Source organism: Schistocerca gregaria, chromosome X, assembly GCF_023897955.1.
Source record: "Schistocerca gregaria isolate iqSchGreg1 chromosome X, iqSchGreg1.2, whole genome shotgun sequence".
Taxonomy (NCBI): domain Eukaryota; kingdom Metazoa; phylum Arthropoda; class Insecta; order Orthoptera; family Acrididae; genus Schistocerca; species Schistocerca gregaria.
This window is the reverse complement of record NC_064931.1, coordinates 260,813,884-260,829,606: the sequence shown is the minus strand read 5'-3', so window position 1 is coordinate 260,829,606 and position 15,723 is coordinate 260,813,884.

The window sequence follows — 15,723 nt, the reverse complement described above, 5'->3', positions numbered from 1 at the left end:
GAGGCAACAATAAGTATTTCTCAAACAATTTCAAAACAATTCAGGAGCAACTGGGTAATGTATTGCCTTGTGGAACATACTGAGCACTTGAAGGTTGCTACAAGTGAACTGTTTGATGCACAGACAGTGGGTTCCTCTATTTTACATTGCTCCCTTTTCCTATTGTCGAATTCCAGTCACCCATGACAATTAAATTTTCATCTCCATTCACTACCTGAATAATTTCTTTTATCTCATCATACATTTCTTCAATTTCTTCATCATCTGCAGAGCTAGTTGGCATATAAACTTGTACTACTGTAGTAGGCATGGGCTTCGTGTCTATCTTGGCCACAATAATATGTTCACTATGCTGTTTGTAGTAGCTTACCTGCACTCCTATTTTTTTTATTCATTATTAAACCTACTCCTGCATTACCCCCACTTGATTTTGTATTTATAACCCTGTATTCACCTGTCCAGAAGTCTAGTTTCCTCCTGCCACTGAACTTCACTAATTCACGCTATATCTAACTTTAACCTATCCATATCCCTTTTTAAATTTTCTAACCTACCTGCCCGATTAAGGGATCTGACATTCCACGCTAACTTTAACCTATCCATATCCCTTTTTAAATTTTCTAACCTACCTGCCCGATTAAGGGATCTGACATTCCACGCTAACTTTAACCTATCCATATCCCTTTTTAAATTTTCTAACCTACCTGCCCGATTAAGGGATCTGACATTCCACGCTCCGATCCATAGAACACCAGTTTTCTTTCTCCTGATAACAACGCCTTCTTGAGTAGTCCCTGTCTGGAGATCCAAATGGGGGACTATTTTACCTCCGGAATATTTTACCCAAGAGGATGCCATCATCATTTAATCATACATTAAAGCTTCATGCCCTCGGGAAAAATTACGGCTGTAGTTTCCCCTTGCTTTCAGCCATTTGCAGTACCAGAACAGCAAGGCCATTTTGGTTAGTGTTACAAGGCCAGATCAGTTAATCATCCAGACTGTTGCCCCTGCAACTCTGTTGTGGTTGTACCTACGGTACGGCTATGTGTATCATTGAGGCACGCAAGCCTCCCCACCAACGGCAAGGTCCATGATTCATAGGGGGGGGGGGGGGGGGGTTGTTGGTTTATATATCTCTGTATTTTAATATGTATGATTATACCCAATTCAGTGTACATCATTCATCTATGCAGTGGGGTCAGAATTAAACTACAGAAATACTACTGGATGTTTGTTGGTAAAGGCACATTTTAAAATAGAGTTTAGTATTCCCCCACTTGATTTGCTACCCTCAGTTTCAGTCTCCATGTTGTTCACAAGTGTCTAGACACTTACTTTAGCACCACTAGTAGCCTTTACGTCTGACCAGAATTTCTTTTGGTTGTGAGAGATCTTTTGGCAAGATTCTGTTATGGGAGCCTTTGATGGCTTGTTACACTGTCCTCTTAACAGCCAAGAATTTAGAATATCTCCAGCTAAAGCCTTTATTTTGTTTTACACATATTGTATGGCCACCAATCAGGTGATGAAACACTGTTCATGCAGCAGACAGTGTGTTAAAGTGATGGTATCCCATGGCATGTCTACTAGGTATGTATCTATCTAGTGCATAGTCAACTATTCTTGTGAAGTTAAACCAGAGATTTTTTCATGCTCTTGTCAAGAGCTAAATGCCTGTTATTATGACACTACTTGCTCTTTATCTAGTTCACTAAACACGTGAATATTTCTACATGTTTTAGTTGTCCTTTGTACTTTGGTAATCATTGTTGCCACATCCATCTCTTGGTCATGAATACCAGGTTCAACATGGACAGCCTCAAATACATCAGGCCTATTTGGTGCAAGTGTATATAGTATATTTCCATCATGAGTGGGCTTTGGTACTACCTGTTCTAGGTAGTTTCAGAGACAGTATTTAGTATTGTTCCGTCTAGTCACAAACATCATTTATAAACAGTAACTATTCCAATTGATTGGTGAATGATTAAAGTCTCTGCAGACGATGACAGTCTGGTGGGGGGACATATATCTACTTCTACACAACTTTTCAGCAATTCATACTTTAGTGGTTGACACAAGGTTAATCAAACCACCTTCATACTATTTCTCTACAACTCCACTCTCAAACAATGCATGGGAGTAAATTTTTCCATACAAGCTCTGCTTTATCTAATTTTTTTATGACAATAATTTCTCCCTATACAGGCTGGTCTTAACAGAACATTTTCCCATTATGAGGAGAATGCTTGAGAGTGAAATATTATGACAAAAGCTCACCACAATGAAAAATGCCTACTTGCATAGCATATCCATGACTCTCTTTCCCCTATATTATCATAATGCAAAACAAGCTGCCTTTCTCAGAACTTTTTCAATGAGCTCTGTTAATCTTATCAGGTAAGGATCCCATACTGCATAGCAATACTCTAGCAGAGGACAGACAAGTGTTGTGTATGTAGTCTCATTTGCAGACCTGTTGCATCTTCTAAGTGTTCTGCCAATAGAACACAGTTTTTGGTTAGCCATCCCCAAAATATTATCTATTGATCATTCCAATTTAAGTAGTTTGTAATTATAATTCCTAGGTATTTAGTTAAATTGACAGCCTTTAGATGTTTATGATTTATCATGTAATCAGAATTTAACTGTTTCCTTTTAGTAATCATGTGGATGACCTTACACCTTCCATTATTTAGGATACACAGTAGTGAAATGAGATTTTCTATAAACATTTTGGTTACAAGTATGGCTCAATCTGATAGTCAATAAAATGATTCAGTTATAAGTTTAAGCCTACTGTTGATACCAGGTCTTGCCTTATCAATCCTGCATGAAGCTTTGGTTTCTGTCTTGATGAATTTGAGTTCTTGTCTACAGAGACAGAACACTGCCGTTGTTTCTCCTAGTGTAGCCCTCTCCTAAAAATATCTTACTGTTATGAAGTTCAAGTTTTAATTAGTTCTCCTTACGTAGTACTATATGAACTCCATTGCTTCAGGCTGTGGCACTTACTTGGGAATGCTTTAGCAGCTGATCTATGGGATTTTAGTACTCTCAAATGTGGATGATACTTGTTTGCATACTACTCTAGTACTCTGGGTCTCCTACAGCAGTCCACACATAGTCAGGTACCAAGGTAGCAGTCTTTTACTGACAGTGCATAACTGGCCAAACTAGGGGAACCATAAAGTTTCCAACACTCCAGTACAAGTCCAGGAAGTCATAGCCTAGCCTGTCACAGAACTTTCAAAATATGTTGTTTAGACCCTCCACTTGACTCACATTCAGGAAGCCATTATCTGCTCTGGGGACAGTGATACAGACTGTGAGCATCATTGACATTTCATGACGAAGGCTGCTCTTCTCAACCTTCTCTGCTAGTCTGTGGGTAGGTCCAAGTATGACCTCAGAATCAGACAACAGACATAATTTGTTCCAATGCACCACAATCTTCAGTATGTTGCACACTGTATGTTCAGTGGTTGCTGAAACAACCTCTTCAAAATGGTATTTACAGTCACTGGTTCATCCAGTGTTTAATTCAGTAATGCCAACCATATCTTTTGTGCTGTGTTATTTTTGATGCTTTCCATATATGTTACAACTTTCAGAAATGAGAGTTTTCCTTGTGTGTGTGTGTGTGTGTGTGTGTGTGTGTGTGTGTGTGTGTGTGTGTGGTTTTGATATATAAGATTTTGATAGTTTGACTTTATAACAATAATCAAGTTCAAGAATATTTGGGTGGGTACAAAATTTTACTTTGAACTTTGTTTTCCACGAGTCTTTAAAATATCCTCCCAGCATAGTGTCACCAGTGACTTCATGTCAAATCACAGTGTCCTTCAGGACAGAAGCAGTCCTACTTACAAGTGACAGTTTCAGACCTCTGTGGAATAACCTGGTGTACCCATGACATCTCATTAACCAATATAGAATGCAGGAAACTAGTCATGTGTGTCATCACTGGAGGGTCTTGGAGAGCAGAGCATATTTGCTTACCCCTCTTGACTCCAAGTAGTCATACAGAGGATGGTTCTCATCATTCATCACTGGCTCGGTTCACTGGGACAAGCCACAGCCACCTTAACATGAACCACCACCTCTAGAGTTCCTTATTTATTATTTTTGACCAAACTCCTACACTAGCAGTATACCTTTACCTCTGTCTCCTCGTGAGTCTTTATTCCACATACCACAGATATATCCCAAGTACAATGAATTTAACTCTCTCATTTGGCTACCATCTTCATGATGCTAACACAATCTGCTCCACATCTTATACAACTGCTCTCAAGAATCAGGCTTTAACCAACAATTCAGTCTGAAGGGTGACTATAAAATTTTTTGTTTACTTTTAGTGCTTTGTGGGCATTTACAAGAGTCATTACTGTTACAGGCTGGAAGTTGTGGTCACATTTTGCCATGTAGTCTGGGATGCATTGCATCTGCACATTCTGCAGTGCCTAGGGAAGAATCTACTGCATCACTCACTACCTGCCACCAGTGTGAGCAGACTCCCATCATTAGTGCACTGAGCTGTACCATGCAGCTGCACATGATACACATATGCTGCTGGGACCTGTTTGACTGTCACATCTGATAGCCTGCCCTAGCAAGAACTTTCATGTCACCTTCCATCAACTCAGAACACAAAGTCCTCCACATGCATGGACCATGCAGATCATGTGTTTGGTTCATATTGCTTCTGTGATCTTGAAAAGTAGCCTCATGCAACCCTCTCTCGGGCAGCACCATCTTGCTGCCACCTGTAGCAGGGCAGTCCATTTGCCATCCATTCATCAGTGCAGCTACCTTGTTCCAATGTGGGAGTGTTTCTGCCTCACCTCTGTTGCAGCTAACAGCCACCACCAGGTCCATGCTGCCTCTACATGTGTGCACTCTGCATACAACCATGCCACCCACATATGCACTGCTGCCATCACCCCATCGCCCAATGCACGTCACACCACTCACACATCATGATTGCGTAAGTACCCTTTAACACCTGATTAACAAGAGCCAACAGGGGCTCTCAGACTAGGAAATTATGGTTTTAAATGGAAAATGTGCAGGGATTACTGGCTACATTGATTACTCTGTGATGCCGGCATTAGAAAGAGGTCCATTTTGAATCATTAACACTCCTAATTTTGTAGGTACAACATTTAAATGATACTTGTAAAACTTTATTGCATTACATAAGCCACATTGTTTGTCTTAATGAATGCGAGGAACAGTAGGAAGGACACTGCCATGAACAGCATTATTTACAGATGTGTGGTCTTAATTGTTACCTTTAAGGTAATTTATTACGTCCATTTTTCATTCTTGGTTGGTGACTGAAGCAAGGAATATGAGGAAGTATTTGTAAATGTATATTTTTTGCTTGTTATTTGTTAAGATTATTACAGGGCAGAGTTTTCAACTAATCTCCAGAACCTTGCAGCCTGCAAGATATGGATTAACAGCAACAAAGAGTCCGAGCTCATTATGGCACTTTCTTCTGTTCTGATTTCATGCCACAATTCTTTCTCTATTCTTTCCCTTGTCCTATCCAGGACAATTTCCATGTGCCCCTATCAACATGGTTTCCAGTCCATTGAATAGACATGGGGATTTGTAGAGCTTATGCCACACCCGCACACCCCTCTCTTCTCAGAAATGCATGTCTCAGGTGGGATTGAAATTGTCTGTGTGTAGAGGAAATGGCTTGGAACTTTAAATCTTGGTGAGAGCGAATCCTTGTTGCAAAGTCATGTATAGGTGCTATACTGGCATCTAGACTTAAGAAGGAAAGCCACAAACCATTAAGTGTCTCATTCTCATTTATCTTTATCAGATTACTAGCACAAGTGGGCAGTGTTAGGCCTGTGGATACCTACACAATCATCATTGTACAATTAGTATCTGCTGTCACCAGAACCATTAGGACATTGTGTAACCTACCGTATTGTGGAACTAACACATTGAATTCTTTCCCTCCACTTTCGCACTTTTATATAACAGTTGATTTCTCTCTCTCTCTCTCTCTCTCTCTCTCTCTCTCTCTCCTCTCTCCCTCTCTCTCTCTTCCCTTTGTGGTTACCTTGTTTCTTTTTGCATACTATTTCTCAGTCCTCCTGTCCACGCATGACTGAGAATAAGTAATGGGTTTCATTTGTAACTGGTGAACACAATGCTTATAGATATTATGTGTTTTATGAAAGGTTAAATACGTTATATATAGTGATGTTGATGTAAGTGGAGGTTAACATTGTCACACTACAGGTCTGAGTAACCATCTGTGATGCATAAAAGCCATGTTATGTTGATTTCTACCTGTGACACATCAAAGTCCAATGCCGAGTTTCTGAAGCAACAGGCAGTTTTGAGCACTATAGAAAGATATATGTTTGGTTAGAAAATGGAATTTGCTAAAGAGCATGCCTACACCATCAACTGTTAGAGATGAAAGTGCAGTTGTACTGAATTTTATTAAGTGAATTCTCTTCCACCATTACCTACAGCAAGGAGTAAAGGTCAGTTGAGTAAGTTTTTAGTTCTGTGCAGTCAGTTTCCAGTACAACATGAGTTTAATTTCTTCTCTGCCACATATGTTAAGTCAACGAATAAGTGAACAGTCTTCTGAATTGATGGTGTTTCAACCAATTAACTCCCCACTTTTTTACCTGAATACTTTTATTCTACTCTTTTTGTGTTAGGACATTCTCCATTGGTAATTGAAATGTCTGTAGCTTTTAATAATTAGTGGGAAGATTGTAGGAAGCAGTATCTAATAACTGATATCAAGAAACTAGTTGTAAGAACTCAGATAGGTGAGTGAACTTGTGTAGCTGGCTTTTATATTCTGTTTCAAGTGGCCATAAAAATTAATGATCTTGATGAGAATGAACTCAGTTTGCTTCTGAGAGACTGCATCTGTAGTACTGTTAAGCAGGGTGAATTGGGACAGGAGGGTGACTCTGAACATTTTGGCACTGTTTTGTTTTGTATTGTATTGTGTTGACAACAATGGGTAGCCATAATTATGTTTCACAGCTTTTTACTAAATGGTGAGTTGATGTCCCCAAACTAAAAGATACAGTTTAATATCAAGGTAAGTATTAGTTTAAAATGTTTGAAAATGATCAGAAAATTTGGGAAAAAAGTAAAGTAAAGTAACATAAAAAATAAAAAAGTGGTGAAATAGGAGTGATTGCTAGTTGTTATGATTTAACAGCATAAACACCATTAATTTTTAAATCATTATCTCACTTATATATATAAAGATCATCAAACAAAGAAAAAAATTTAGACTCATATTCTGTATTGAATATATTGATTTTAAAATTCAGTGTGAACTTGGGGTGACTTGGAACATGTTTTTTGCTGAGGAGAAACATTACATTAGGCTTAACTAAAGAGTACTATAACTGCTATATGCATAAAAGAGCATTAAATGAACATGTTGTGTATCACAGTATTCATAACATGCATTTTAGTCTTTGGCATTATTAGCTTATTGTTTTTATGTTAGATGAAGAGGCTAAGTTATGTTCCATTAGCAGTGGCGGCTGCTGTGTAAGAGCACAAGAGCATGTGAACACCCTAACTTTGGACACCTTGCAGATTTACTGGTTATTTTTCATTCAATGCCATTAAATGCAACACAGATGCTGCAATCTGAAACATATGACAGTTAAATATACTGCACTACTGCTCCTGTAGACTCCATGAAACTTGGCAACAGGTTCTTGAGACCACCTTCAGTTGTGTACATCTTAAGCAGCTTCTGCTCGTGTAATTGCCTTATGAGCCAAATGTTTAAGGATTCGATGAACAACACACACAGTTTACGATTTGCACAGCTATCCCTGTCCACTCTACTAGAAATTTGCATCAGTTTTATCCCTGTTTCACTTGGCATAAATCCTGCTAGGTGACAGCACACTCCTCAGATATGCTAATTCACTCACTATATAGAGTAATAAAATTAGATCAGACATCAGTATATGTTAAAGTTGTACTGACAGTAAAAGTATTTTGAGGGTTTCTGAATGAGTTACAGTATATTACGTTATGAATTTTATCATACAGTGAATCATTTGAGATGCTGACAAGGGAAACTCTCCGTGGCACTCCCCTCAAATTTTATGGTAAGAGAGCCCAGTCGGCAGCCCATCAAAAACTGTATACAGATCAAGTATGAAAATGGGAAGAAGGTGTACTGAACTGTGAAAAAAAGCAAAATAGAAACATTGAATGGTCGAAGGACTAGAAGAGTAGTATAGAAGAACTGTTTAGGGCAGAGGAGTCATGGTTATGCCAGCACGGTAGCTCAGTATGTTCAGTCAGAGGATTAGCTGCCCTCTGTAATAAAAAAACTGAGTAAATGGATCCATGATGAACTTGAATGGACATCATGGGATGTCTGCCCTGGTCAAATGGAACAAGCCATAGCAAACAAAATGAGATTAAAAAATAAAAACAAGTGGTTATGGTGTTCGCCTGCCAAGTGGGCGAGCCATGTTCAGAGCTCTCGCCCGCCATCTGTCTCCTTCTTCTTCTTCTTCTTCTTCTTCTTCTTCTTCTTCTTCTTTCTTTTCAAGTTGGGGTCTATGTCATGGTGTAACATCCGTTTCCAACAGTGAGGTGTACAGAAGGGACCTATAATGATAGTTGATTCTGCACAACTACTCCATTAGCCGCCAGAAGTAAGTGTCTTCGAAATGGGAATTACGAACTTTTGAAGACATGGTGACATGTCAACTGACTCCGCCACTGGAAAACATTTCTGGTGTGTTATATATGACAGTAGCAACACATCTAATTTGTAGCCTCAGATATGCCTCCTTGCCCAATTTAGGTGTTTGAATGAATGTGAATGTGACTGTTTCCAAGGAAATGATGAAAACATAATAGTTTGTCACATAAGCTGCAACAAATGAACACAACAGTTTGACAATCACACAGTTTCTCTGTGCTCTGCCAAAACATATGTTTTTAACATGTTTGAAGTTTTATTTCATTTTGGAAGTTTTGAGTCTTGAATTCCTTTGTTGTAACATAGTTCACACCCATTTACTTGTTGTTGTGAGATGTCTATGTGGTATCTTGCCTGCTCTCATAATTCATCACATTTCCTTACTATGGTAATGTATTCAAGCCACATCAAACATATTTTATAACCAATGTATAGTATGAAAACTGCCAAGACTATAGAAAGAGAACAAAAATGTCAATGAGTGGATGGACAGTTCACAATGTAGTGAAAAAAAATGTGTTGCCACAAGGGAGTTTTGAACATGGCTCACTAGTCAAACAATCTGTCACCATGACCACATAACCACAACATTGCAGCTGTTCACTTTTGGTCCATATTAGACTTGTTAATCTTGGACCATTCACTGCTCCTGTTTTGCTTTTTTTACAGTTCAGTACAGTTTTTTCCTGTTTTAATGCTCAATCTATGTTCAGTTTTTGATGGGTTATGCACTGGGCTATCTTACCACTATATCTGAGGGAAAAGGGGGGGGAGGAGGGGGGGAGTGTGATGGGGTTTTCCCTTGTAAGAATCATATGGGTCTAAAGCACATCACAGTCAATTGTGAGATTGTAGCATTTATTCATGCTTCTGAAATCTGTTGATATTATGGTGAGTCAGGTTTATCCATGCTGCAGGCCACCATTGCATATATGATAATTCATGTAAATCTCTATCACCGGTTTCTCTGATATTTGCTTAAATGCGGGGCCAACAGTGGTGTGCTTTAGGCCATTATGGATATCAGTGCGACAGTCACTATCTAGTCACTGGACCATATTGATAGACATTATTACTTGAATTTAATCATTTCCACAAACAGCACTTTGTTTGGAGTTGGTTGTTTACTGTGCAGGAATTGGCTTTTGTGTGCAGTGTATACATGAACTATGTTGAATATATTTTAAATGCTAACAGAATAGTAAAGCTGTGAGGACTTGGGTAGCTCGGTTGGTAGAGAACTTGCTCACAAAAGGAAAAGGACCTGCATTTGAGTTTCGATCCAAGACACAGCTTTAATCTGCAAGGAAGTTTCATATCAGTGCACACTCTGCTGCAGAGTGAAAATCTCACTCTGGGAACAGAAAAGTAAATTACCACGAAAAGGTTAGCTGCAAAGGAACTAGGTCTCCAAGAACAGATCCTTTGATTGACAGAGTGATGAAATCAAAAAAGTGTGGCTACAAGTGAACATTTAACAAGGAAAGTGTACAGTTAGCACAAATTGCTGTGCAGGTGCAGCATAATAATATCTGATTTTCAGCCAGGAAGTAAATTCATGATCTAATATGTCTCTTAGGTTGCAAAATGGAGAGTTGTGAATGCTTACACAGTATTTTGTTTTTTCCGTAAACTATACTTCTGTACAAAACAACAAAATTCCACAAAACAATTCTTTCTTCTGTCAGATAAGTTATGCATCTTATTATTATTATTATTATTATTATTAGTAGTAGTAGTAGTAGTAGTAGGAGTAGTAGTAGTAGTAATGTTGCTGTTCTTGGCAGCAGCTGTAGTTGTATAAATTTGTTGATAAGCATAACTGTTATACAGCAGGTCCTATTAATTTCACACTCTCAAATTTATGTGAATCTAAAAATTTTTAGAACACCCAGTATGTATACTCATGAGCCACCACTGTACATTAGGATAGATTTATATCTGATATTACTGTACTTATTTTTTTCAAAATATTTGGTTCAATACATTTTCAAGAAAACACTGTGCATATCTACAGGAAAATATATTCAGCTCTTTCTTGCTCAGGTTACAAAAGCTATATTCTCTTTTTATGTTTTCAAACTATTTATTTTTCAAGATAATATTCCTGTAAGTATATATACAAAAATATTTTCTATGGTTTCATATGCCCAGCATATGAGACAGGTGAAATATCCTCAGACTTCAAGAAAAATGTAACAATTCAAGTTCCAAAGAAAGTACATCAATGTAAACATTATTGAAACATCAGTTAATAAGTCATTATTGCAAAATACTAATATGAATTATTTATAGAAGAATGGAAAAACTGATAGAAACCAACTTTGGGGAAGATCACTTTGGATTCCAGACAAACGTACAAGCACATGAGGAAATAATGACCCTACAACTTATCTTAGAAGATAGGCTAAGGGAAGGAAAACCTTCATTTAAAAGTTCTGCAGATTTGGAGAAAGCTGTTACAAGGACGATTGGAATGCCTTTGAAATTCTGAAGGTAGAATGGGTAAAATACGGGGAGGAAAATGTTATTTACAACCTGTCCTACTGTTGACAGGGCTGAAAGGGAAGCACTGGTTGAGACAGGAGTGAGACAGGGCCGTAGCCTATCCCTGATATTATCCAGTCTGTACGTTGAGCAAGCAATTAAGGAAACCAAAGAAAAATTTGGAGAAGAAATTGAAGTTCAGAGAGAAAAAATAAAAACTTTGAGGTTTGCCAATGACATTATAAGGCTGTCAAGGACTACAAAGGACTTCGAAGAGCTGCTGAATGTAGTCTTGAAAGCTGAATATATAATGAACATTAACAAAAGCAGAATTATGGTAATGGAATGTAGTCAAGCTAAATTACGTGATGTTGAGGTAATTAGATTAGGAAATAAGACTATAAAAGTAGTACACACATTTTGCTATTTCAGCAGATGATGTCTGAAATAGAGAGGATATAAAATGTAGACTGTCAATGACAAGAAAAGTGTTTCTGAAGAAGGGAAATTTGATAACATCAGATATAGGTTTAATGTTACGAAGTATTTTCTGAACGTATTTGTCTGGAATGTAGCCTTGTATAGAAGTTAAATGTGGATAATAAACAGCTCAGACAAGAAGAAAATAGAAGCTTTTGAAATGGGGTGTTACAGAAGAATGCTGAAAATTAGATGAGTAGGTCATGTAACTAGTGAAGAGGTATGAAATAGAATTGGCAAGATAAGCTATTTGTGACATACATTGGCTAAAAGAAGGGATTGGTTGATGGGACACATTGTGAGACATCAAGGGATCACCAGTTTGGTATTGGAGGTGAGTGTGGAGGGGGGAGAGTGGTGGTGGTGGTGGTGGTGGTGATGGTGGAAGTTGTACAGGAAAACAATGAGACAAATACAGTAAACTAGTGAAAAATTATGTAGTTTGCAGTAGTTATTCAGAGATTAAGAGGCTTGCACAGGGTAGAATAGCATGGAGAGCTGCATCAAACCAGTATTTTGACTGAAGAACCAAAAAAGTAACATCAGAAAGTACATTAAGAAAGGTGATGGTAGACCTTAGCAACTATATAAAAGAGAGAATCTTGAAGCTGTGGCTGATGTTGAGGTAAAATTTTGTCTGTAAGAAAAGCAGCTGATAAATATAGCATCTCCAAGAATTTATTCAGAAATGGGTATCATCATCAGATGATTCTCTATCCAAGACAGCTGGTGGACATATTTCTGTCAGCTTTATTGAGGAAGACATTACAGAAAAAAATGGTAGCTGCAAGTGGGTTGGCTTTTCCGTTTACTTTACCAAATGTTAAAATACTTGTGAAGCAATATCTGGATAGACAAGGAATAAGATTTAAAAAATTTAGCAACAATTTCACAGAATGGTACTGCAGTGTACCATTCCTAAAAAGACACATGCAAATTTAATCTGAATATGTACAAATATGAAAGGAGTGCATGCTAGAAACAACCAAGGAATGATACACCATTATATTTCTAAAATTCAACAAAATTTATATGGCTTCCCTCCTGAAGAAATCATTAATTATGACTAAAACAATGTTGCTGATGATCTTCAAGTTAAAAAAAAGGTTATTTTAATAATACTTAATTTTGCTTATCCAACCTTAAAAAGCAGAAACATTTCTGTTACACATAAAGAAACTTTCTTTGTATCCAGGTCATCCATTTCTGATAAGATGTGCAATGGTCCCTAACCATTACTGCTTGAATACTTACATTTCTAAACAGCATCCCAGATGAGCAAACAGTTGCATCTTTACCTGCAGTTACTCATACTTTAGATACTTGGGCTATGCCTGGCTCTGTTTAAAAAGAATAGCTTGATATAGTCATTGGATCTAGCCGTGCACATTTTGCTTTCATGCCCCGCACTAGCTCTGATCCAGCAGCCAAATAGCCTATGCACTGCCTAGAATTGCAGGTTAATAAAATACACCGAAATACAAAATAAAAGTTAAATTAATAATTTAATAAGAATAGTCTAATGTCTGTAATTGATGCAGACAATGGAGAATAATGTTGAATAATGTTTATTCCAGAAAGAACATCTCAAATACATGGGAAGTGGTCCTATAATATTTAGTTAAAATACAGAGAGAAAATACCCTTATCAAATGCAGTAAAGTTACATTGGGAGTGTTACGAGAATGGCAGCAAAATCCCCAAACTAAACAGTCATCAAGAACTCATGAGAATTAAGTCAATTTTGTGATCACAGTATACAAAATATTCATTAGTTGAAAACAGTTTAGAGTTCAACATGATGATTCACAAATTAACATAAGCAACACAAAGAAAAGTAACCCATACTCTGTCTGTCCTCGGTTCTGTGACATAAGCAGTTGTGAGTTAGAGTCCCTTCAAAAGTTAGAGTATTGTAGTGGCTGTTCGCCACCCAGAATAAATCATCCACACCACTGAATCACACACAGGCAGTCTGCCTCCTTCCAGCACTCGATACCAAGTGTCCACAATCACTCCCTTCAGCACTCCTCTCAGAAATGTTGTTCTATCGGTCATGTGGCTGCACGGCTTTACAAACAAATTCTCCTCACCTTGTACTAATTCTAGGTAGCCAAATAGCTTGCCTACATACGTGTAACATTACAATTGAATATAGTATTATGGATAAAATGAATAGGTGACCCAAGTCACCGCATCCTGTGGGGGGCCTAGTACACCAACAAAAGCAATAAAAACAAAAGGCAGCAAAATTTAAGATAGCATAAGGTACAAAAATTTAGTCTACTTACACAGATCTACATCTTGTTATACATTTTCTTTTCATACATTGCACAATTAATGAGAAAAAGTCAAATGAGTACAAAAAGTGTCCCAAGTCACCTTGTTTGATGATACAAAGGAGCTGTGAAACTGAAATGCATAAAATTTAAATTGTAGTTCTTTGTTAGCTAAGAATTTATAAATGTCAATGTATTGGTTTAAACATTAATGATTTTTTGAGGAATTTTCCATGTGTAATAAACCCAGATGCCTTGCATTTATAGCAAATCTCTCACCCAACACAAAGTTGCAAGAAAATGAAAGAAAGTGCAGGTGACTCCCGCTTAGAAGAAGGGTAAAATAAATGACCTGTAAAATTATAGATCCATATCCTTAACTTTCACATGCAGCGTTATTCTTGATTATATTTCAAGTTCCAATATAATATATCTCCTTCAGACATAAAAGCTTCTGTGCACAAATCAGCATGAATTTAGAAACCATTGCTCCTGCAAATTTCAGCTTGTCCTTTTCTTGCACAATATCCTGCAACACATGGATGATGGGCAACAGGCAGATTCCACATTCCTAGGTTTCCAGAAAGAGTTTGACATGGTACCACAATTCAGATTAGTAATGGTGGTCTGAATATATGGAATAGGCTCCCAGTTACGTTAGCGGCTCAATGACTTCTTAAATAACAGAACCCAGTACATCATCCTCAGTGGTGGGTGTTCATTAGAGGCACAGGTATCATCAAGAATTACCAAGGAATATGTGATAGGACCACTCTTGTTCTTTATACACATAAATGACCTGAGATCAGCAATCTTTTAGTGACTTCTGATGACACTGTAGTATACAAGAAAATATTGTTGTTGAGTAACTGTAGGAAGTTACAAAATAATCTAGAATTTCTATTTGGCGTGATGAATGGTGGCTTCTTCTAAATGTAGAGAAAGTGGTGTGCAGCTTGACAAGGTCACGTTGATTAAATATCCATGCATAATATTGCAAAGTGACACAAAACTAAATCAGTCTACAAAAAAGGCAAACGGTTGACTTCAGCTTATTGGAAGAGTTTTAGGAATGTGTGGTTCATTTACAAAGGAGACTGTGCATAGATCGCTTGTGCAACACATTCTTGTGTATTGCTCAAGTGCTTGAATCCCCAGTGGGTCAGGTTAAAGGAAGAAATTCAGAAGTGTCCTGCTAAATTTGTTACCAGTAAGTTTGATCAGCACCTGAGTATTACAGAGATGCTATGTGAACTCAAATGATAAACCCTGACTTGAAGATGACATCATTATCATGAGACACTATTGCAAAAGTTTACAGAATAGGCACTCGCACCTGACTGCAGAATGGTTCTACTGCCACTAACTTATTTTTGCATAAGAACTGCAAAGCAAAATAAAAGAAATTAAAGCTCATATGTAACCATATAGACAGTAGTCTTCCCCTTGCTCCATTCGCAAGTGGGATAGGAGAGGAAATGATTAATAATGGTTCATGGTACCCTCTGTCACACATCATATGGTGGCTTGCATTGTATGTATATATAGATGTAGATGCAGGTGTCATGTAAAGAGTTATGCGGTAGTGCATATTAATGAGCTTTGTATGAAGACGTTCTGTTATCTTATGAGGAACCATTCCAAAAGTGTACAGCAGCAGGCTTTCAGGTATTCAAAGGTACCCTCACTCATTTATTGCATAAGTTAAATGGCAAGAACTTATACAAC